Raw genomic sequence first — 24,632 nt, 5'->3', positions numbered from 1 at the left:
CCCCCCCCCCCCCCCCCCCCCCCCCCCCCCGCTCCCGCCCGCCGCGGCCGCCCTTCCTTTCCATCACTTTCGACTGCCTGATGTTAAATTAGTCATTCATGTGTATTTATATCTCCTCAGAGAGTGATACATGATATTCTTTCGGTACCGAGAGTGAGATATGTGTGTGAGGTTCAAGGTCGATTACTAATTTCCATTGGAGGCAAATCGTTCCGGCTGACGGCCCTCATATCCCCCATATTTTTCCATATTTCGCTGCTGCCCATTGTTTGCATCTCCCCGCCTGCATCGAACAACCGTCCCGACTCAGCCCCTGCATTCGCCGATTATTTCGCAAAATAAAATGCAATTTTACGTGGGCAGATTTCATCGAGTCGCAAACCGTTTGTTTGTATAATTGAGAGAAGAGCCAGACAATAACCGGTAAATAATGATTGACCAGCCATTGCCGATATCTGTTGAATGGCACTGATAAGCGAATGCCCGAGTCAACAAATGAGACGAAAATACATTGAAACTGAACGAGAAATAACTCACTATCGACAGTATTTTCTTTAGTACAAAAGATCGATTCCACAATGATTCGCTATCATCTCGAGCCAATCGCCAGGTGAACGTACCCAATGAGCCAATGATCTCAGTAGCTCGCACCACATTCACGATTTCGTAATTATAAAACCTCGAGACCCCCTGGTCTGCATGCAATGCCTAATATACACAAGGCAAAATAACACACTGAAGAATATGAAAAAAGCCTGTCGAGGTCACGCAAGGAATGTCATGACTCCGTGTTTGGTGGCCGTCAGGGAACTCTTATCAGTTTGTCGACACCGTTTCACTTTGCTATAACCACAATCGACTGCGGTTGGATACACCTCTGTGTGTCTTTGTCTCGTTTTCAATCTTCATTTTGTCGTTGAATCTCTCGTGATACGCAACTACACAGTTGCTGCTTCTGATTGTCAGAACGAGTCGGAAAATTTGGTGATGATTTGATCGTCAGGAACTCAATTCGGTCGGTTGTTTCGCGAGTGGTGGAGTTGGTGACTTTGGTGGATCTAGAAGATTTTTGTTATTCTTTCAGTGTTTTCAGTGATTTTAGAATTTTTTGAGACCGATACGGAGCATTTGGGATAGGGGACGTTTTCTGTTGGCCCTCGTGAGGAAAAATAGTCGTTACAAACGGCTGTTAACAGACTTCAGGCATCTCGGGCCTTTAATGGCTCAAGAATCGAGGGATTCCTTGTTTTACGGTTTGCCCTGATAGTGAGTGATTCAGAAATGTGTTTCTTTATTGGTTGGCGTGAAGGAGGTATAAAAATTCCGGATTTGTGATTCGGGGCCGTAGGATTCTGGCTAACCAGGTAATAAATATTGGAAAAAACTCCTAGTTTTTAGAAACGAATCACTGATTTTGAAAAATTCATGGGTTTTTAACATGCATTGTTGTGACAGTCCAAATCTAGTTACATAATTTCAGAAGGAAAATACCTAAAAGTCAGTAGCATTAATTCACTTGTTTTAAGTGAGAAAATTTCCTAAGGATATCTAAGTATTTTGGCTATTTTTGCTTCCGAATAGAAGCTCTGCCAAAAAACATTCTGCATTCTGCATTTTTGCTCTGCTGTGGAAGCTCGTTCAAACTTCAGTTATGGATTTTTTGTTATAACGACCCAACATTATCCAAAAAGTCCGAAAATGCAGTTTTCAAACCTCACCCGTTATGTGTGTTTCCCAATTGCTCGCTAATAAATGGATGGAATTGAATGTTTTTTTTTTTCAAATGAAGATATTGTTGAACCCTATCAATTGTCATTAATTAAAATTTAATGCAATGATTAGTTTTTTTTTTGATTTTTTCGAAAATCAGTTGTCTCACGATAACTTACAGAAATGTTCTGAATTGATTGATGGATGACTTAAAAAATTTGTTTGGATGTCCTTACCGACCGAGTTCGAAGCTGATGGTGATAGCAATAATCGTTATTTTGATTTATTTGAAAATTTGAAAAAAATTTGTATTTTTGGAAAATCATAACTCCTGGGATATCTTTGAATATTATGCTTCAAACGAATCCAAGCGTAGCTGAAAATGTTCATTTTAATGGTATTAGGTCGAAGTTAAAAGATGATTACGATAGTCATATTGGTTGATTTGATTTTTATGATGATTGTTGAAAATTTAAAATTTCTCATGAATTTCCCTGAAAGTGAGCTTCCTAATGGCTTCTTCAAATGTGATATTTCAAATTCATTCAAGCATCTCTCTATATAAATAAAAAATAAGGCGAAAATTTCAGGGGACGCTGAAATTCAGGGGTCGCTCAAATTCAGGGGCCTCTTAAATTCAGGGGACGCCGGGTGCCTATACGGGAGTTCCTATATGGGGAGGTGCCTGTATTTATAAGGGATGTCTATATGAGGGGGTGCTCATATGGAAGATATTTATGGGTACGGTCACACCACTGCGGTCACACGGTTGGTGGGNCCGGGTTGGCGAGCGGTGCGAGCAGGGGGCGAAGCCCCCTAGTGTTTGAATAAAACTTTTCTATTAACATTTTGTTTACCTGCATAGAAGGAAGGGATAATAAAAATCATAATGATGATAACATTCAACTAAGTTGTAAATCTGACACCATTTTTTTTATCGTTATTTTACATCGCTTCGACCCTGTTGGGGTACGCTGCAACGATGATCAAGATGGTTAGATCTCACCATTCTACCCGGCCGGGTTTTGAATTCGGAACCTTTCGCCACCCGGCTTTTGACACAATTAGATAGAAAGAAATCTTATTCAATTTAATAAAATGAAATAAACAATGAATGATACATAATAGAAGGAAATGATGTTAAAAATAACCCCTCGGAAGTATATTGCTAATTCATTAGCAGAAATAACTATATCATATGCACTGCAAGACCAATTTCACACTTATTTTCATTTGTTCTCAAAATTACTATGTTAAGTAGTAACTTTACGACTGTGGCGGGAATAGTCCTGCATTATATTTCTCGTATTAAGAATTACTATGTTCCCGCAGAGAAAAATAATTTTGTATTCTTACCGTGTACGCAGTATGGACTCCTTTCCTGATGATGTCGAGTCAATATATTTCATCTCAGTCTCAAATTTTTTCTGATTTTTAATGTAAAATCTCGGCTTTTGTCTCAGTTTGTCACCTCTCGGTCTTTAACATATTAAAAACGTGAACAACCGGAAACCGAGATGAGATAAATTGACTCGGAGTCATTACGAGAGGAGTCGATGCTGCGTTTTTCGAGCCTGAGACGAGACCAAAAATTTCCGTGTTCACTGAGACCGAGACAATCCCTCCAAAGTATTGTCTCGTAATGTGCCGTGAAGTCTCTCGCGGTATCACTATTATAGCTTTGCTCAGTTATGAACAATACCATTATCTACTTATTTTCTCTGCGGATATGATGATTTATATCTCCTTTTTAATCGAAAGCGACCAAGAAATTAATGTTGGCACATTGATTTAACGTTTTCTTATCGAGGCTACGTTTTTGTTTGCACGCTGATGTTTTGCGGTGATAAGGAGTTGTTGTCTCGTTACTTAAACATCTCTCACCCTGCATGATACATTGAATCATTAATTGCAGGTGATAATGAGAAATTCTTGCGGAGAAGAAAAACAGTCCATTTGGAGAATGAACTGAATGAATAAGTGAATTACGTCGTAGAAAGTTTATTTCATTGAGTGAGATCAATGATTTTGGAGAATCGGGAATTGGGGCAATTAGAGGATTTCTCAGACTTCTCAATGACACGCGTTGTATATTTTTCATTGTCCTGAGATAATTGGAAAGGGAGAGAAAAAATCGTGGGAAATTGAATAGCTCTTATCTTTTCATTGAATCTCACAATCGGGGAGAAGAAATCAGATGAAAGGCAGCAGGTGCTCTCGAAATTCAAGCAGATCAAGTCTGCATCATTCAGTTGCTGATGAGATGATGCTCAGAATAACGCACATTAATTCGTGGTTATGTTCCATTATCACTCCTGTGGAATTGGACACTGAGAAGAAACATTACTTTTGCCAAGGAATTATTTTTTTCTGAGAAGAATTAATTTCTTTAGGGGCTTATTTCTCCAGGCCAGTCAATCCCGGGTGGTCCATGTCCATCACCAAATACTACAATTATGTTAAATTATGAGATGATTATGCTACACATGACCTTGAATAAACACCCTTCATTATTACTGAAATCCAGTATTTAGTGAATTAAAATATGAGCAATTGGATATTTCAGAAATTAGTAGGGATTTTGCTCAACAAAAAACCAATTGTGAATAATTCAAGTCCTATGAGCAAGCTATTTTTATAGAGAGTGACGAGATGGCAATAGCTCTGAAACTTGTCATGGCCAATTATTTAGGTTTACATTCTCATGAATAGGTGTTATCACCGCGAATATTTTAGCATAAAGACAATCCGAATGAGTTCAATGTATTTTTACATGTTCAGAGAAAACGATTTTTAATTTAAAGTCATCAACTATAGTCAAGTGAAAAATTGGAAAAATAAAAATAAAACGTGGATAGCAATTTTTCAAAATTGTGCTGAATCAAACGAGGAACTATAAAGGGCCTTTTTGTACGCGAAAAACATCCAAGAATCCCAACTTAGACCCCATCATTGAGATTCTCATGATCCATCGTAGTTCAGATTACATCACAAACGCAGAGAAGAAAAGATTCTATTTAGTTTGGACTAAAAGTCTCCGAATTTAGAACTTTGAAACACTAAAATTTACCAACAAAACAAAAAAACCTACATATAAGTGAAATTTTCACTTACTAAAGAACTATTTTTCTTACACGAAGAAGAGTGATACGAAAGGCTTTTTCCAGAGTTTTTACGTAAAAACACGGAAAAAATCTGAAACGAAACGAGCGGCCGGTCACTTGGGAAATCACTGGACCACTCGATTGGAAATCAAGAAAGAAATCACCAGAAATCACTGGAAATCAAGTGATTTCCATTGCCGGTAGTGATTTCTAATAAGTTCTGGAAATCATCGGAAATCAGTAGAAATTAGAAAGAAATCGGATGGTTACAAAAATAATTCGAAATCATCGATGAGAGTGAAACCCAAATTTTTTATTCAAGCTCACCCATACAATCCCGTCTGACCTTCACGACCATCTTATGCACATGTCATTTGATTCTTACAATCACATCCATAAAGCCCTTCTAAATTCTTTGGTTCCCCGAATCTTAGCCTTGTGCGATTATCGACAGATGCCCCACTTTAGCCCCGAAATCATTTTTCGAGTTATTTCTTGAAATCAAGAAATCATCAGAATCTACTAGAAATAATGGAAATCACGAAAAATCAAAAGAAATCATGATTTCCAATTCTTATTGAGAAATCACAGAAATCATTCTATTCTGGAAATCACTGAGCCATCCGATTGAGAAGTGACCAGCCCCTGGAAGCAAAAAATAAATTTTCCCTCCTGAGTTCTGGAAATTTTAGTGTGACTTTCGTAAAAATTTTTGGCCATCTTATATATTTTCCTATGGGTCCGAAGGGATTTCGTCCTGGAGTTTTTTTCCAATAAAGACACGGAGAGAAATGTTCAGTAAAAATTACGGAACTCACAATTCACTCACCGATTACGGAATCGACTCGGAAAATTTAAGTGACGGTATCGTAATTTTTCACAGGAGATTCAAATAAAAATTACGGAACGCTCCGGAAAAATTCCGTGACAGTTCCGTAAAATTTCCTACAACCACATTTCATTCTGGAATTACGGAAAAGATACGTAATTTTTATTGAATATTTCTCTCCGCGGAGAGAAAGCAATTTTGCGGATCGAAACATAATTTTAAACTAGAATCAACAAAGTGGTCCCTTTTCATGCGGACCACAGTAAAAACGAATGTCTGAATTTCACACACCTTTTGTAGACATCTTTCAGACACTAAAAAACATCTGAATAAAATGAAACTGTGTCTGAATTTCAGACGAACAGGTGCCTAAACATCCCAATTCCTGTTTGAAATTCAGAAAAATTTTCACTTTATTGAGACATCTTTTAGTGTCTGAAAAATATCTACAAAAGGTGTGTGAAATTCAGACATTCGTAGTTGCTGTGACGTCCCCCTATTTAGTTACCTTAACACAAAAAATTGGAAACTTAAATTTGAGCGAATACAAAGCTTCCATTCGGAAGCAAAAATATTGAAAGTCTCAACAGCCTCACTTATCTCAAAAGAAATCAGTCGAAAGACATCAGTTGCTCTAGAAACACAAGCAGTTCCCTTCATCGTTCATTTGCCTGATGACATAACTCTCCGGTACCCGTACAATTTGCGAAACAGATTTACGCGTGGGTTAGAATCGCGGGCATTTATGATAATGATGTGTAGCACCAGTGTGGTTTGTTGAATCCCTCCTCCACCTCCACCACCACGTAAACCCGTACATAAAGTGTAACACGACCCCTCTCTTTCTCTCTCATGAACTACCCACACACCGAGAATGATTCTGATGGAGCGTGTTGCATCATGTTGTCATCTCTCTCGTCCTCTGTCACGGCATCGCGGAAGGGAACATTGAATGCGATGGCAGGCGGGATAATAACACCGATGTTGGTACATACGATGACAATCCAGTCGGTTGACGACACAGTCAACTGTATCGTTATACCCCGGGTTAGTGAATCTAGTTAACGCCGTCCCTGATGATGCACACACTGTAGTTGTCTATGATGCCGCGATGCAACTAACCTAGTGGGATATAGGGCCACCGGGATAATCACCAAAGACGATTGGTGGCTTCCTGCTTGCTACACGTGAACCAGCTGCACTAGGATAGATGCATTACTGGTATTGGAGTGCATCCTCACGAGGCATTTCCTTCTTTCTTCTTTTTCAAAATTTTCATTTCATCTTTACAGATCTGACAATTTTTAACTTCCCGACCCAAAGGGAGGAAGTTATTGTAATGACCCAGAAAATAAAATTTGGAATTTCCATGATTTGTCGACGTTTCATGAGGTTAGCATCATTTTCAATCATTGTTGGAGACATGTTGGTATGTGCGTATGTGTGTATGTACGTACGCTGTTGGAAATTTTTCGAAATTGCATGGAAAATATGATAGTAATTCTCATGAGAGTGACATTAAATCCGATTTAGGGGAATAATGGTTATGAAATTTCAAGTTTTATGTAAAATTCAATGAAATTCATGACTTTCCAGTCAGAGTGAGACGGAAAGTTCACAACTTAGTTGAATTTTTTATGAAACATGGAAATTCAAAAATAAAATGACATGAATTTTCAATTTTTCTCTGAGTTTTCCTGATTTTTCTGAATTTTTATGGAATCGAACTGAAAAATCGAGTATCTTATTGATTTTTGGATAATTCGAAAAAAATCAATTGAATATTTGATTTTTTAATGGCAAGATTTCCTTAAATTTCAGTGGAAATTAAACATGATCAAAATTTCCGGGGTTTGACACGGAAAATTCAGATGCAAATTGTTAACATTGTATGTGAATAAAATTTTGTCCAACAATTTCTCCAGAACTAATGGACTGATTCAAATTTTTTTGTTGCAACCTACGAGTCTTTGTGTAATTTAGAACTGATTAGTTTGTAACGACGATTGCCGAGGGGCTACTCACTCCCGAAATCACGGCGCCACTCTGGTATGAAATCATTCCGAAATCACGTGAACTCACCGAAATCACTTAAATCAAGTGATTTAGCTCTCCGAAATCATTTTCGAAATCATCTCCGAAATCACGTGAAATCGTCTGAAATCAATGAAATCACTGAAATTAGTGGCGCACTGGCGTAGTGCGAACTGTGGAAGTAATTCGTGATTTTAAAATTGACACGCCTGCGACGATGATAATAAAATGCCGTACTCACTGTCATAGTGAAATGGTAAATGGACCGCTTTTCATCGTCATTAGCTCAAGCTTGGCGGAGTGGAATCAAACGAATTCGTTATTATTTGTCAGTTATTATTGCCAGTTTTGATTTTCATAATTTGACACAACCCGTTTTGCACATACTCTATTATTTATTAACTTTATTGTTCTGCAATCACTGAACAATACATTAAAGAAAGGAATTTATATAGCATTCCACATTTTTATGACGCCATAGGAAATGATTGGATGGGATTTGGATGAGGTAGGAGGGGAACCGGGATTATTCTCAATATGAATAACCAGAAAATTTTTACTGAAAAAAATGGATAGTCCAGACCGGGATTTGAACCCGGGACCTTCCGATTATACATCGGATGCTTTCCCAAATCATGAAATCACCTCCCGTGACGCTCGAAATCACCGAAATCATTTTTTCCGAAATCACTGAAATTACCCGAAATCGACTTCATTTCGAAATCATGGTGTCACTCAATTATGTAGTGAGTAGCCCCTCGACGATCGCCTCAACGGTTCTTCAGTTAAAATAAAAAAACATGTGAAAAACGTTAAAAAACTACAATTTTTAAGAAAGTGAAGGATTTTGCTCATATTACCGATGAGATTCGGATTCATTTTTTGCAATGGATGCATTGTCATGCCACTCAATTCTGATTGGATATTGAGCAAATTCGTCTCAGCGGTTGGCAAGTTATTGGGATAAAATTTTCCAAAATTTCAATTTCTTCAAAATGTAACCCTTTTTTTTCAATCGGTGCATCTTCACGTAACTTAGACCTCATTATTTTATGAAGACGATCGCCTCAGCGGTTCTTTAGTAATTCGAAGAAAATGTGTGAAAAAACGTAAAAAATGTTTTTTTTCACATATTCCACTATTTCTTTCAGAGTACTGATGCGATTTGATTTTTTTTCAATCATTACGTGTTAATGTAACTTAGAATTGATTAGTTTATGAAAATGATCGTCTCAGCGATTCGTTAGTTATTCGCATAAAACGTGAAAGAAAATTATAAAATAAGTTTTCTTTAAAAATTCATTTATTTTACAGAGAGTAATGATGGGATTTGATTTTTGTGATACGATCGATGCACATGTCTGTGTCATTCGATTTTGATTGGATGCTGAGCAAAATCGCCTCAGCCGTTTTCTCCATATCCGGATAGAAATGTCACTTTTTTTTTCTAATAAGCAGGAACATGCGAATTGGTCGGGAAGTTATTGGTTCGATCCGTAATGAGTCACACCCACTCTAGCCCACATCCAATGAGAATTCCGAATCCACGATCGGATTGTCGAATTTCTTAAATTTTTTTTTTCAATTGTTCGTAAATTGTTCGTAAATCCTTCCTTGGTTATTGCGCGAGATTTTTCACCAATTTACGAAAAAAATGTCTACAATTCTTTACGACGATACGACCACGTGGACAATAGTAGATTACATGCCCGTGATTTGGAAAACAGATCACCGTCCCCCACGTGCAAGATTGCCTTCCGAGCCGAAGACGAGGATGGCAAGCACGTGGGGGAGGGTGATATGTTTGCCATGGCGAGGTGTGTATTTTAATTTTCAGGTCCCGTGACACAAAAAAATATTCTCAATTCACAAAATTTAGTGGACATGGTAGCGATGTGCGTACGCTCACGGACGCTAGAAGTGAGTGCATGGGAACACGTATTCAATGGCGCTACAACGTCGCAACTACATACTACACTGATCAAATGATTCATTAATTCCAAATGAGATTCGTTAACTATTAACGAATGGTAGAGTTGAATATGACCAAATAAATATTTCCTAATAGTTAACGAATGATTCACTGGAAAGGTGAAAGACGCGTCAACTAACCCTCCTCCAATATACATTAATTAACTATTAACGAATGGTAGAGTTGAATATGACCAAATAAATATTTCCTAATAGTTAACGAATGATTCACTGGAAAGGTGAAAGACGCGTCAACTAAGCCTCCTCCAATATACATTAATTAACTATTAACGAATGAACATTTGGTGAGACCGAATATACCCTAGCCGCCAACCAAATCCATTTGTTAACAATAACTAATTCTTCTACACTGATAGAATGATTCATTTATTCCAAACGAGATTCGTTAACTATTAACGAATGAACATTTGGTGAGACCGAATAGAGCCTAACCTCCAACTAAAATTCATTCGTTAACAATAACTAATCCGTTCTATCAGTGTAGCAGTGAAGTATAGTAATCCGAAATATTATTTCCGTAATATTCTTTCTATGATAAAAAAAATCCAACAAATCGAATTAACGTGCTTAATTAAATTAATCAATGAGCATTTAGAAAGGGAGTGAGATCACAGTGCGTGCTGAATGGAAAAAGGTCGTATTGACCATTTTGGGATTTTAAGATCAAGGAAGTGCACAAAAGTCATATAAACTTAATCTAGGGAACATGAGATCTGGACGATTTATTCTCTCTAGAATCATTTTAACCCAACTTTTGAGGACAATTTTTTTTGGCGCGTACGACCTTTTTCCACAAATTTTTCTAGAATAGAAATTTCTCTAGAATATAATTTATTTGTTTAAAAGTACGACCGAATATCAGAAAAATGAAAAGAAAACAGTGAACAGATTTTTTTTCTCATTTATACACTATTGGAGAAATCTTTGTGGAAAAAGGTTGTATGCGCCAAAAAAAATTGTTCTCAAAAGTCAGGTCAAAATGATTCAGTAGAGCCCAAATCGTCTAGTTTTCATATTCCCTAGATTAGGTTTATACGATCTTTTTCCACTTCGTTGCCCTAAAAATCCCAAAATGGTCAATATGACCATTTTCCATTTAGCAAGCGGCATGAAAAGAAGCAGATCGTGGATCTGTTTAAACAACAATGGCCCAGTTTTCCATAAATTTGAAAAAAAATATGAGAAATCAAGGGGCCCTATAAGCTAATGCGTTCGAATATCAATAAATATTGGAAATGAAAAATAATAACAACCCAGAGAAATGTTCTGTAAAAATTACGGAACTCACAATTCGCTCACCGATTACAGAATCGACTCAAAAAATTTAAGTGACGGTATCGTAATTTTTCCCAGGAGATTCGGATAAAAATTACGGAACGCTCGGGAAAAATTCTGTGACAGTTCCGTAAAATTTTCTACAACCACATTTCGCTCCGGAATTACGGAAAAGATACGTAATTTTTATTGAATATTTCTCTCCGTGCACTCGAATGCATCCTGGTGAGAAGAGAAGAGTGGATGCATCCGAATGTTGTTATTACTGTTTATTTCCAATATTTAGTGACATTCAAACGCATTAGCTTGTAGGGCCCCTGGTTTTCTCACCTTTTTTTTTTCAAATTTAGCCATCCCTCGGCCACTGTTTTTTAAACAGATCCACGATCTGCGGTCTGAGGTTTATGGACAATTTCCACTATTTATCACATTTGACACAATAATAAAACGCGGGCGGTAGCGCGGGCCACTTTGCAATATCACGCCATCTATTTTGTAATAGAAACAACGGAAGAGCCTAATTCCACCAGCAGCCGCAGTGGTCCCGGGCTGCTAGTCGTACTCATCGCCATTAGACTAACATACACTTCGTTAGGTGTTCCATGTCGGTGCAAGTTTTAATATACAAATGTGTGTCTACGATTCCTCGACGGTTTATATTACTCCTTCCCCTCCCTCTCTCGTGACCGCTCTCGGGCAAAATCCACAGTAACACCAGTGCGACTTGCCTCCGAGGTTTGCCTACATACCTAATTATAACGAGTGGACAACTCGATGCGATAAGCGATTTACATACGAAACGACCCGATGGATTTACCGCTTGTGCTGCTTCGAGATTTAAATGTCCGACTCTCTACCAATGTTTCTACTTCGCGTCTCAACAGACGTCTTATTTTATTTATCCTTCAAAAAGTCAAAATAACCCAAATAAAATAAATCTTTCAATACGAAATCTTCGTATGCAACGCCAAGATTTTTTTAAATACTAAATGGGTTTAATACTACATGCTATTTACAAGGAACTGCCATAGTTTTATGATTTTTTGTAAAATTTCTTAGCGGGTACATAGGAAAGATTCCGAAATTGCTTCCAAAATTATTGGAATTATGAGTAAAATTCGAATAATAACTCAGTAAATTTAATATAAAACTGACTCGTTATTCAGTCGTCCGTAAAAAGACGCATCTCAATTTTTACTCTCACTCCGGCTGTCGAAGACTAACTTCAGAGAAAATAAGGACCAGTACATTGCACCACTTGGAACGCACTTTCTCTTAATCCTTTGTTCTATGTTTTGTTCAGAGCATTCGTAGTCGCCCGCTATGTGGTCGCCACGTAATATAACCACAGCTTATGTAGTGATGCTGAAATGTGTCCAGCTGTGTAGAGATTGATTTTTGAATACTATTTCGTTCCACGAAATCCAACAAAAGTCTTTCAAAAAAATAGAACTGTCAAAGTTTCCACTGCCCTTCTTGGAAATTTCACCGGCAATCAGACATTGAAAATTCCCAACTTGATGAAACAATGAATGAATAAATGGTAACTATAAATTTCAGTTCAATTATTCCATGGAAATCAGCAGGAATCCGAAAAGTTTAGGTGAATATGTCCTCGAATTTTACATTCATTGGAAATTCAGTGTAATTCAGTAGTGAAGTGGTAAACGGAGATAAGTCGACTTATCTTCCAGTTGAGTTTTTGATGAATATTTCCAAATTTAAGGGAGATAGCGAAATTTTCGTAATTACATTTGTTGTAGCACTCAATCGGCTCCACAAAAAATGTTATAATAAACATTTTGCCATCTCCCTTAGATCGCGAGATAATGATTGAAAACTGGTCAATAGTCAAAATAGCCAAATTTAGCAGAATTAGCAAAATGTCCTTTTACCACTTCGCTACTGAATTTGATTCTGAATATTCATATTTTGATTGATAATCAAAGTAAGTGAGTAAATTCTTGACTTCTTGCTGCTGAAAAACTTGGAATTCTCCAAAATTGTGCAAAAGTTTTCGATCGTTTTGTTCCATAGCAATGAAAGGGAGAAGTTTTGCAGATTAAACTCCTGAACGCGCAATGCGGGAAATTTCATTACTGAACATATCCCAATCGTTGACATGCAAGAAAACTGGAAAAAAAATTTTATAATTTCGAATTATCAGGGGCATTGTTGGATTATTCTCCCATCTGACTTTCGACCAAGAGAAATGCAGTGTCCATAGAAGTTTCCATAGATTTCTATCTAAAATCCTTTGCTTTCTAATGCAAGTTTTCATAGCTTTTGTCGTATCTGCTATTGATTATCGATGGAAATTTTACCGTCTTACTCTTAACTGTACCCCATTCGGGCTAGGACTGCCTGGGAAACCATGGAAAACCCCAGTCGTACAGCCGGCCGATTGTGCAGAGCCCTAATGTACCCTTCTGTCACACTGACTAGAGTAGCACATTAGGCCACTACACCGTGTCTACCTTCCAAATTTTTTGGGCAAGGGTGTTCCTAAGCGGTCACCCATCCAAGTACTAACCGCGCGAAACGTAGCTGCACTCGGATGTCCGCCGGAGCATACCTAATTCACCCAACGATTACACTATTGGAAATTTTTTGAAATTTAAGTAACAGATGCATTTGAATTTTCAATATTCTGAACTTTAATTCAATTGCAGACTGAATTGCTCATGGAATTCCTGATTCATCTTGGAAATTCAATAAAATTAAGTTTTTCATTATGAATGATCATTGAATTTTCAATGACAATTTGGATTTTCAAACTTATCGCGAAAATTAAGCAACAGATTGAAAATTCAGGAGAAAGGTTGCCGGAGTTTTCATGATTTTCAGTCATTTTCCTTGTCGTATGAACCTGAAAAATCAAATTTAATTAAATATTCAAGAATATTGACTGATTTATCGATAACAAGATCAATGGAAATTCCATGTAAATTATTCGTTATTTGAAATTTCAAGATTATTTACTTGAAATTTCAAGAGTAATTTTCTAACAGTGTACGGTCGGCTCACTAAAAACTAGTATTTTTTCACCGAATTACATTTCGCTCCACGATTACCATTCATATAGTAAAATTTGTCACGATTTTGGAGATAATTTTTATTCAACTTTTCTCTCCATGTAGCACATTGTGAAATTTCCATCATCTATAAGTGACTGAGGAAGTACCTGAAGAATTCACGTAAACCCGAAAATCTGAATCAATCAAGATATATCTGCTATGCGATAAGATACTGGCCGACTTATCCAGGGCAATCGCTGTAAAATAAACATCTTCAACATTATCGTTGTTTTAAAAAATTCTGAAAATTATAGAATTCCTTTTATCCAAGAATTTTCGAGGTGATTGACCAGTTGAGATTGCAGTTAGATGTACTAGTCTCATTCCCGTTGATAAATCCACAGCGGCGTGAGCCTGAATGTCCCATTGATGAGAGAAAGAGACAGTTGTTGGGGGAAAAAAGCGATGAGGAAACAGAGCCAAGTGGCTTGAGCCCTCTGGCTAGCTCCAACGTAGACATTTAAGTATTAATAGTTATGAATCTAGAATAGAATTTAAACTCTCTCTCGTAATACAAACTCAACTAGGAAAATAGTCGAGCAGTAAGGGGTTGGGCGGGTCTGAGGATTAATGCTCAATTTTCGTGAAGGGATCAGGCCAAGTAAAGTAGTGTTATTAGTTACTGAATAGTTGACACTATTTTTCTTTATGAAGATATAGAGCATCAGGCGGATATATTATTTCCTTTCAATAAATTTACATCCCTCGCGGAAAAAATATATATGCGAACAGTTATATATGGGATACATATACGATATATTTTAAATATATTTTTGGCAAAAAATGCTGTATGAGAAATATATGTTGAATATATACGTGCACACCTGCGTCTTGCACGTTTCTCGCATATTGCATTTTTTGCCGTACATACGCGGGAAAAAATACACTTGAATTGAGTATATTTTATACCAGAATCAAGTATATGCATAAACCTGATTCAGGAATAAAATATGCTTGATTCAAGTATATTATTCTTGATTCGAGTATAAAATAGACTTGATTTAAATATATTTTGTACCCGGATGGGGGATAGGTGTTTCAATTCGAAGATGATTATTTCTTATCAGCCCGGGTTGTACCAAGCACTTTCGAGTATAATAAAAGGGTCAGATACTAAGTGTGAGAATATAAGAATCAAAAAGTGGAGGTTAAAAATGAGAGTCGGAATCAGGGATGGCCAATAATATTAGATTTTGACAATATTAAGAAGGATTATTACCTTATAGTATTGTTCAAAGTTTAACTATATTTAACAAATTGAAAATATAATAAAATTTAGTAACTAAGTTTTCCGATTAATGGTGAATAAAATATTTGATAATATTGAAATGTAATTTTTAGTTAACAAGCTAATTCTAAAATTAGGTACTTGATTTTCGATTATCCAAATAATCGTCAATCTTCCTACCTAAATTATTGGTTAATAGAATATTTCAAAATTTGAATGTACAAATTGATGGTTAATTTAATATTTAAAGTTTTAAGATTTATGTTAAAAATTGACAACTATTACTATTACAACTATTACTCATGGTTGGAATATTAAATTCAAAAACTGAGGGCCTGAATGTAAAGGGTCAGAATATTAGGATAAAAAAACTAGAGACAGAATATAAAAGTAAAAAAGTGGGTGTCAGGCACAGAAGGGCTGAAAGTGGGGATCTAGTATAATATATGACTTATATTTAAACCCTCATTGCATGTCACCCACTTTTTTATTTTTATATTCTGGCCCTAATATTTTGACTCTAATATTCTGACCCTCATTTTTTAACCGCCACTTTTTGACCCTTATATTCTGACACAGTACCTGACCCTTATATTACACTTAAGAGAGCTTGCTACAACCCGGCCTGATACAAAACCATCATCTTCGAATTGAAATACCCATCCCCCAATTGAGTATAAAATATACACGGAGAGAAATATTTAGTAAAAATTACGGAACAATTCACGCAATCCGCAATGGGGAATCGTTTTCCGGAAATTTTTATAGGAATGGAAGAGAAGAAATCTGAAACGTTCAGTGAATTTTCAGGTTCATCACCGAACAAAGTACGAAATTGTCACTTAATTTTTCCCGTTGTAAGTAAAATCTTACAGACACTTGCCGACTTATTATGCCTCCAAAATCAAAAATTCTTGAACGTTCAACAATTTTTATGAAGCTGGTGAGTTATTTCTACGTTCCGTTCCGTAAAATTTCTCAATCGTTGGGAAAAAATTACGGAACGACTTGTTGTTCCCACTGCGGTGAGTCATCAGATGGATGGTTAATTTGTATGGAACAAATCATAGAATTTACGTGGTGGTTCGTACAATTTCAGTTCCGACTTACACTTTTTATTGAAGTTTTCTTCGCTCGCCGATTACATTTCGAAACGCAATGTTTACGTTTTCTTTTTGGTAATTTTTATTGAATTTTTCTCTCCGTGTACTTGAATCAAGTATATTATATACTCGATTCAAAAATAATATACTTGATTCTAGTACATTTTATACTCAATTCAAGTATATTTTTTTCCGTGCGGTATTCCATCTCGGGATAAAATAATTCAAATATAGAGTTGATTTATCATTCTGTCGGGCATGAATTGTCGGTAATACCCGTCAAAATTGTGAAATATTTCCTGAACGCTTTGTTGCAAACGAATGAGGGCTTTAAGATTTGAAGGCTGAAAATTTCGGGTGCGCAGCACGAATAAGTTTTCAGCAAAACTAATACATGGAAACTAGGAACTATTTTTCTCTGCGGGACCGTTAAAGCACAAACATTCTTTAATTAAAAATCAGTTCCTCAAAAATGCATTCGACAATGAGGACCTACTATTGAATGGCTTTCACTCCTGATCTCAGTGGACCAAAGGGTCATTCAGCGAGTCACGGGGTCAACATACCAGTGACTAATTTTAGGCTGCTTAGAATTTAGTCGACGCAACAGGGCAACGGATAATTCAATGTGTCCGTGAGGTAAGAGGGGAGGAGAGCGACTGATGTACGATAATTGCGAAAAACGAGTAAAAGACAAAAATTCCGTAAATTGAAAACACGGTAGAACAATACATTTTAGAGTCCCCCTCATCAGTCGCATCGAACACTCACCGAGTGTTCTGATTTCCCTTTGAAATCAATCGATGCGCGACAACATAATTTTATCATCAACCCCGTTCCCTTTGACACAGAGAATAAAAACCCCGAGTCGTTACAGACCCGCAGAAACAGTAATAATTCCACGATTCATTCCACTATTTTTCTTTAACATTTTTTTTTTCATGACACCTGAACCGTGAAGTGATCAAGTGGTGGATGAAAATATAATGCAGGGGACAAGTGTATATTCGGCATCGATCGCAATTATTTTTTCCCTCGAGTGTCACAGGATACTTGTACTACAATAGTAAAAGAATCGAATGTCTAACATTAGTAGACCGGAATGAAGTTGTGACGAGAAGTAAATTGCAAGACTTTTTTTTCTCTATTTGCATCTCAATGAAAATACAATTTCAATTAAAAACAGGAGCGGTGTTGGTGGAACACATTGATGGCTTCATTTTCTCTTTTTTCTGACGAATGACGAATGACAAGACAGCAGACCAAAAAGACGACGATGGGGATTTTTTTGTGAGAAGATGACCACGAGACAAAAATGTTGACAAAAAGAAAAATGGAAAAATATTGATAATTGAGGGAGTTATGATTTATTGAAAATGGTTAGATTTCGTCTAAAAAAATGTTTCTTCCAAATTAACGGAAATATTTCTGCGGAGTTTCAAGCTATAAATTCGCCTTTTGGCACACTCAAAGACCATAAAAAACGTTTCAAAATGAGACGTTATTTTCACTTTCACCGAGGTTCATACGAGAAAACTTCTTTTTTCAATCGTTAATTACTAAAAAAGCTGAAAGGAATTTTGGCGCTAATTTATTTTTTTCAGTGGGACAAGTATTGAAAATGACCGGAAATCGCTATTATCCATACAGTTATCCCCCAAATGAGTGAATATTCAATTGAATAATTGAAAATAGCTGAATTCAATTAAATTCTCTATTACCAACAAATGAAAGCTCTTTGAAAAATGTATTCCCATTGTATAAAATTAGAGGAATAATAATTTTCCACTCAAGACTCATATCAATAATAGAAGATATCATAAGTTTAACCTTCATCATTTGCTAACATTTAATTGAATATTCATGAATGCATGATAATTGCATGAATAATAGCGATTTTTGGTCATTTTTAAATTAAAAAAAAACCTTCTGAGTAATTAACGACAAAAAATCGTTTTCTCATATAAACCCCGTTAACCTGAGGATAATGTTATGTATGACATCTCCTTTCGAAGGGGTTTCCATGTTCTTTGACTGAGCGAAAAGGCGATTTGATAGCTTGAAACCTCGCAGAAATGTTGGCACATTTGAAAAAACAAATTGTTCATTTTCCGACATATTTATTTAATCGTCATCTTTGCAGAAAAAAAATTGTGACGCAAATCCCCAGCATCGACTTTGTTGTCCTGGTGATTTTGCGTGGATGCGAGTGTGGATCTGTTCTTGAATGAACTTTACGTCATGATAGGAACAATCATATAATTTTTTCTACATCGCTTTTGCTTTCTACAATTAAATCTCACAGAAACTGATCCGTCAAGTTAATTTCATTCTGCATTTCATCAGCGAAGTGGTAAAACGGTTTAAGTCGACTTATTTCCCAGTTGAGTTTTTGAGGAATATTTCCGAATCTACGGGAGATAGCAAAATTTTTGTCATAGGCTTTATTGTAGAGCCGATTGAGAACTACAATAAATGTAATTACGAAATTTTCGCTATCTCCCTTAGATTCTGAGATATTCAAAGGAAACTAGTCAATAGTCAAAATTGACTTGTACCGTTTTACCCTTCGCTATTGATTTTATTTTCATTTCTTTATTTACTTGAATATCATTCCCACAGGTTTATACCTATACCTATACCTATACCATTGATTTTAGGTTTTACCATTTCGCTATTGATTTTAATTTCATTTCTTTATTTACTTGAATATCATTCCCACAGGTTTATACCTATGACAGGGGAGGTACAAAAATCATAACAAACAAAGATGTGGTAGATTGAAACATCAAAACTAAAAAAATAAAAAAATAATGGATTAGGGAGCTTTGCAATATATTCAAAAATTACTCGACTTTTCATTTCTTTCCATTCTTCATAAAAAAAACATTAAAAATGAAACATCAAATAACATTTTCCTTCACATTTTATACTAATTAAAAGAATTCATTCAAATCCTATTTTCAATCGAAACCATTTTTCTCTTTATAATCAACATGAATAATTTCCCACAGACAGTTGTATTCCATCACACGTAATTAAAATTCTTTCGGAACCCCAGTGTCTAATTTTTAAATAAATTATAACGAAATAGAGACGAAATAATTGCGAGAAAACTAAACAAGATGGATCGTAGGATCGTTATAATGCCGAAGTGTCATATTTATAATCACTGCCAGCATCCAACTGCAGTCGGTGGTAGGCGCAAACCATATAGTCCCCGGTGTTCCGAGTTTCTTGTCTCTTACCGCTTGATTTACAATCGATTTCGGCCATTATGCATGTTTAGAGTCAGTCCCGTGGTTAGTAAAATTTATTAAAAGCATCAAAGGGAGGAGAGAGGTCCCACACAGAGGCCAGTGGATGAGATTTTCACTCGTTCAAAATGCACACTTGAAATCCCTCCAACTCGTATGTGCGATCCCAGCTTGCAGTTTACTCTGACATGTTTAGAGGGAAAATAGCTCACGCGTAAATCTCGAGAGGTGAAACACGCGGGGCGAAAGCTCAACTGAAAACCCTCAACGCACGCTTACCGATACTTATCCCCCCACGTGGATCTGTTCGTCGAATTTAACTCCTTTTATTAATATTGTTTGTTACTTTTTTTGGTGGGGTATTTAAGTAAGGTGATACCTTGCGCAATAGTAATTTAGATCCGGACGTTGGAAATTAACTCGGTGGGGCCATTAGCAGACCAATTTTCGTCGCTTCTCACTTATCGCATAACAAGTTACGTTATTTTTGTACTTAATATGTGGCGTTACCCCAATTATTTTGTGGTCTAGTGGCCGTGGGCGAGGCTCAATTGCAATTAATCGTTCCGGAATTACCAAAACATTTTGACGTGAGATATTGCCGATTAAATCAGCGTATTTAACGTGAAAACTATTTGCACACTGGTAAAAAATTTTGTCATGTTTAATTTTTGCTGAAATTTTTGGAAAACTTGTCATTGAACAATCAAATATTTGATTGATTGTCTGTTCGAATGATTTAAAAATCAATGAAATACTTGATTTTTCAGTTTAATTATTCCGTGATAATTCGGAAAATCAGCAAAATTCAGGGAAAAAATGAAAATGCATGTCATTTTGTTTTTATATATTCCTTTTCCGCTGAAAATTTAATCAAGCTGGGAAATTTCCATTTCACTTGCACTGAAAACTTGCAAATTTCCTTAAATTATACATAAAACTTGAAATTTCATGAACCTTTTTCCCCTAAATCAGATTCAATGTCTTAATTTTAAGATTAATTTTCGTATTAGGCACAACATTTTATTCATTTTTTCTAATTATTCAAGATTTTTTCTAGATTTTAATCTTTTCAAACTCAAATAGCTGATTTCCTCATGAGACTCTGTGTTATTTTGGCATTTATAAATTAATTATTATCAATAATTCTGGACTAAGAATTGAGCGCTAACTTTACCAAAATGCTTTTATTCTTATTAACATCCGTTTAGAATTTTTTCAGATTGTAATCTTTGAAATCTGAGTTACGTTTATACTATTTTAAATCTACTAACAATGGGATATTTCATTAGTAACTGTAGAACATTCCATCATCCCGAAGAACGTCTAAAAAACTTCATCAAAAAACTTTGTTGAACACTGAGAGAAAAATATGATTCTTCTGATTATATTCCATCACCATCGAATTATAGTCAAAAAGTCCTCAACAATTTTTCATGGGTTACGGTAACTATGGCCGGAGAAGTAATTACTACAATGGAATGTAGTCATTGCAACTATTTTATAGTTCTCCTCACGATAGATTTGTCGTGGTTACTTTTGAACTTTGGTTAGTTTAACTGCATTTTGATTTGCAAAAATTACGCTTGTGAAGTTACTATAATGTTATGTGCCGCATACAAAAAAAAACGTATCGTTCACCAAAACTGCCTCAACTATTTTCTTATTGTAAATCCAACTTCAGATCTTTCTCTCAGTGAATTCAACTTGGGAAAGTGAACTTTTGGTTAATTGAACTTTTGTAAAAATAAACCTCCGTCAATAAATCTGCTCTTTTGTAAAAATATAGGTAAAACCTGTGTTTGTGTTTGGAATTTCAGAGTGTAGTTGTATTATTTATCTCCTCGGGCATATGAATTTGGGACAAATCATTTGTAATCAAGACTTGATCCTGTTTATTCTGGATACGATGTTTTGCATTGTGGTTCGTTCGGTTTTTTCCATTTTTTTTCCGAATGGAAGCTTCGTAATCCTTCAAATTTAAGTTTCCAAATCTTTATGTCAGGGCAAGTAATTATGGTTCAAAAAGTCCGAATATGCGGTTTTTGTAAGGTGTCTGTATGTATATGTATGGACTTTTTTTCAATTTTTTTTGCAATTCTCTTTATACGTTAAAAGTTTGAAAGTTTTTTCAATTTTTTTGAAGTTCAGGTTGTCCGAATTCTTTTTCTTCCATTTTTTTTGTTACCAAATTGTTTTGACCAAGTTTTTTTAACGAAAGTTTTTTAGACATAGACCCCATTTGTGTTAAATCCCAAATTTTACAGGGGTCTCATTTTGCCCGGAGTCTCATTTTGCCTCGGTCTTCCCTATACTTTTTCGGCAGAAGTACGTTTTTTTTCAATCAATATGTCAATTTTACGTGTTCAAACACAATTCCTACCTTGTACTTCAGAAAAAATTGCACAATGAACAGCGATTTCTGCGAAATATTATTTGTGCCTCGCGATTACGCCTCACAATATAATTTGTCCATGATTTCTATAGTACTTTTTCACAACTCGATTCTCCGTGAATAAATTAATTAATTTTTTATTCAATTATAAAACTCATTCCTCTCGATTCCGTACAACCACAGAATGGAATTGATGACACGAGTATAAAATTCTTTTTTTTTTCATCCGTATTGAAACTAAATGGAAAGTTGGAGCTTTCCTCAGCTAAAGGGGTTGCAGAAGGAAATGATCAGCCGCAGCATTGTCCCCGTGTTCGGTCGAACAATGCGACCTCAGCAGGGGACCGCCTTCGTTTGGAAAAGAGGACAAAAAATTCCCGTGGTCGACCTTACCCCGTCTTGCTCCCAAAAAAATAAATAAAAATTACATTTTCTCGAGATGAAAAAAAATACTCCGCCTACTTGGAACGACCAGGGAGGGGATTTTATAATGCTAAAATGTACTTTCATCGCCCGGGGAGTATGATTAGTATATCGTTATGGAATGAGGGCGCTTAAATTGAGTTTATTGAGCAGTTTTCGCGGCATTGCACACCTCCCCTGTGTCCCAAGGAGGTAAGAAAAAGCTCATGAAAACAAACGAGTTTTGTGTCTCCAGTTTTCCCCCAAGTAAAGTGACGAAATAATTCAACAATTGCGGCGATAATAATTTCACTTCGAGGTTAATCAATCTCGCGCATTCTTGTCATCTGAATAATTCTTCAATTATGGAGGATGAGATTCATTTCCTAAATATAGTTTTTTCAGTTACGGACTGGCCGAAAAGGGAAGAATGTAATAGAACAACTCGATTTAGCACATCTGTTAAATGCAGCAGCATTTTGACAATGAGTAATTGTTGGCAAAATTTGGAGAGATATTGTTTGTCATCATGAAAGGGAACACTGGGAAAAAAATTCCTTTGCCAAGGCATTTTTTCATGGGAGAAGAATTTGTTTTTTAGGAGCGTATTTTTTCACCGGAGAATTTCCCCCAAAATAATTGAACCGAAAAATCAAGCATTTTATTGATTTTCAGATCATTCAAACAGAAAGTCAATGGAATATTTGATTTTTTAATGACAAGATTTCCTGAAATTTCAGTGGAATTTAAACACGATGAAAATTTCCGGGGATTTGACACGGGAAATTCAGACGAAAATTTGTAACTGTTTAGTGTGAAGTTTCCGCAAACCAGAATATTCGCCATTTTATGCCTATTCTTAATACATATTTCATTCACCAAATATCTCCACAATAAAATCCCCCTATTACACGATCGAATTTTATTTCTGTTCCAGGTAAGACCACCTCCTCAATAACCCTTCACATCTCGTCTATACCAGGTAAACGGAAAATCCTTCCCATTAAAATTGCACCAATTTTTTATCGACCGTTGAATTGCAAACTAAATACCCCGCCCCCAGCCCCATAAATATCTAACTCAAAGCAAATGCAGAGAAAATAGAGGAAAATCGGGAAGAAGCACCGAGATGAGACAGCCATCAATAAATGAACATCTACCTCGAATGCAATTGCAGTGGATTCGAAGAGATGAATAAGCCCACCTCCATTTATTAATAATCGACGTATATGGGAGGCATCAATTCCCCTTAAAATCCCCGTGATGCACTTAACCCTTCAAAACTAACATGAAAATGAGGGAAAACGGATGCATAAAGTCGAGAAAATAAACTGAAAAAAAAGAATAATAAAAACAAAGGTGGAAGAAAAAAACTCCCGCAATTTACTCTTTTTCCGTGCACAAAGAAAGAGAAAATAAAAGGGAGAGAAATAAAAAGGGGTTGCATCGACAGATTGATCGACGTCACCCCTTCCCCTCCTCCCTCCCTCCCCCATCTCGTAATCGTATTGAAAGTCCGAACTTTTCCCATTACTATATACCTATATATACCTATAAAACATCTCATACAGAGAAAGAGGAAGTTCAACACATTTAAAAGGTGCCTACGGGCCACAATATAACCCTCTCTCTCTCTCCCTCCCTCCCACTCGTTCTCCTCTGATAATAATAATGTGAACGCCAGTTAAATCGCTCGACCTTTATTGCCACCTTAGAGCAGTTAAGTTAATCCGAGTGTCTTGGAAAAAGATAAAGAGAGAGTGAAAGGGGATGTGAGAGAAAGAGAGAGTGAGATATATCAGAACTACCGATGGAGATCGCTTTTTGGTGTATTTCCTAAGACAAAAACATTAGCATAAATCAGGAAACGATGGGATGAGGGTGTGGGGCCGAGGGGAAAGAGGGAGGATGTTTATTCGATTCGACTTTGCACCCCGGTGGGGGCGGGGGTTTCTTTCGTTAATTAGTATCGTTGGGAAAACTTTCGGAAGTTTAAAGTTCTCGTGCAACTTTGGAAATGAGGATGCAGTGTAGGGTATAGCCGAAACGGAAGAAAGGCTGACGGCTTTTTTTGTTCTCCTGTTCTTTCGCCTTGTTTTTTTTTAGTGCTTTGTTTTGCTTGAGTTTTTCGGGATGAAGGGAGGGGGTCTTAATGTGTTTTTCTGTATGATGTGCAGTGGCGTGAGTAGAAGGAGTGTGGGACAAAGGTGGCACTTAGTGGAAGTC

The 24,632-nt window shown here is 36.3% G+C and overlaps 1 protein-coding gene across 1 annotated transcript in view; it reads left to right on the top strand.

Moving 5' to 3' along the window:
* LOC107047916 (forkhead box protein P1) overlaps positions 1 to 24,632 on the top strand; it is a 382,431-nt gene that overhangs the window by 13,716 nt on the left and 344,083 nt on the right. Inside the window, exon 2 of the mRNA XM_015270832.1 lies at positions 23,344 to 23,388. The gene's annotated coding sequence lies outside the window, so the exon portion shown is untranslated. The remainder of the gene's footprint in view (positions 1 to 23,343; positions 23,389 to 24,632) is intronic.

This window comes from Diachasma alloeum, unplaced genomic scaffold (assembly GCF_001412515.2).
Source record: "Diachasma alloeum isolate Michigan unplaced genomic scaffold, Dall2.0 Dall_scaffold_78908, whole genome shotgun sequence".
Lineage (NCBI taxonomy): Eukaryota > Metazoa > Arthropoda > Insecta > Hymenoptera > Braconidae > Diachasma > Diachasma alloeum.
Note: the sequence above shows the minus strand (reverse complement) of the source record. Positions and strands in the feature narration are given on the sequence as shown.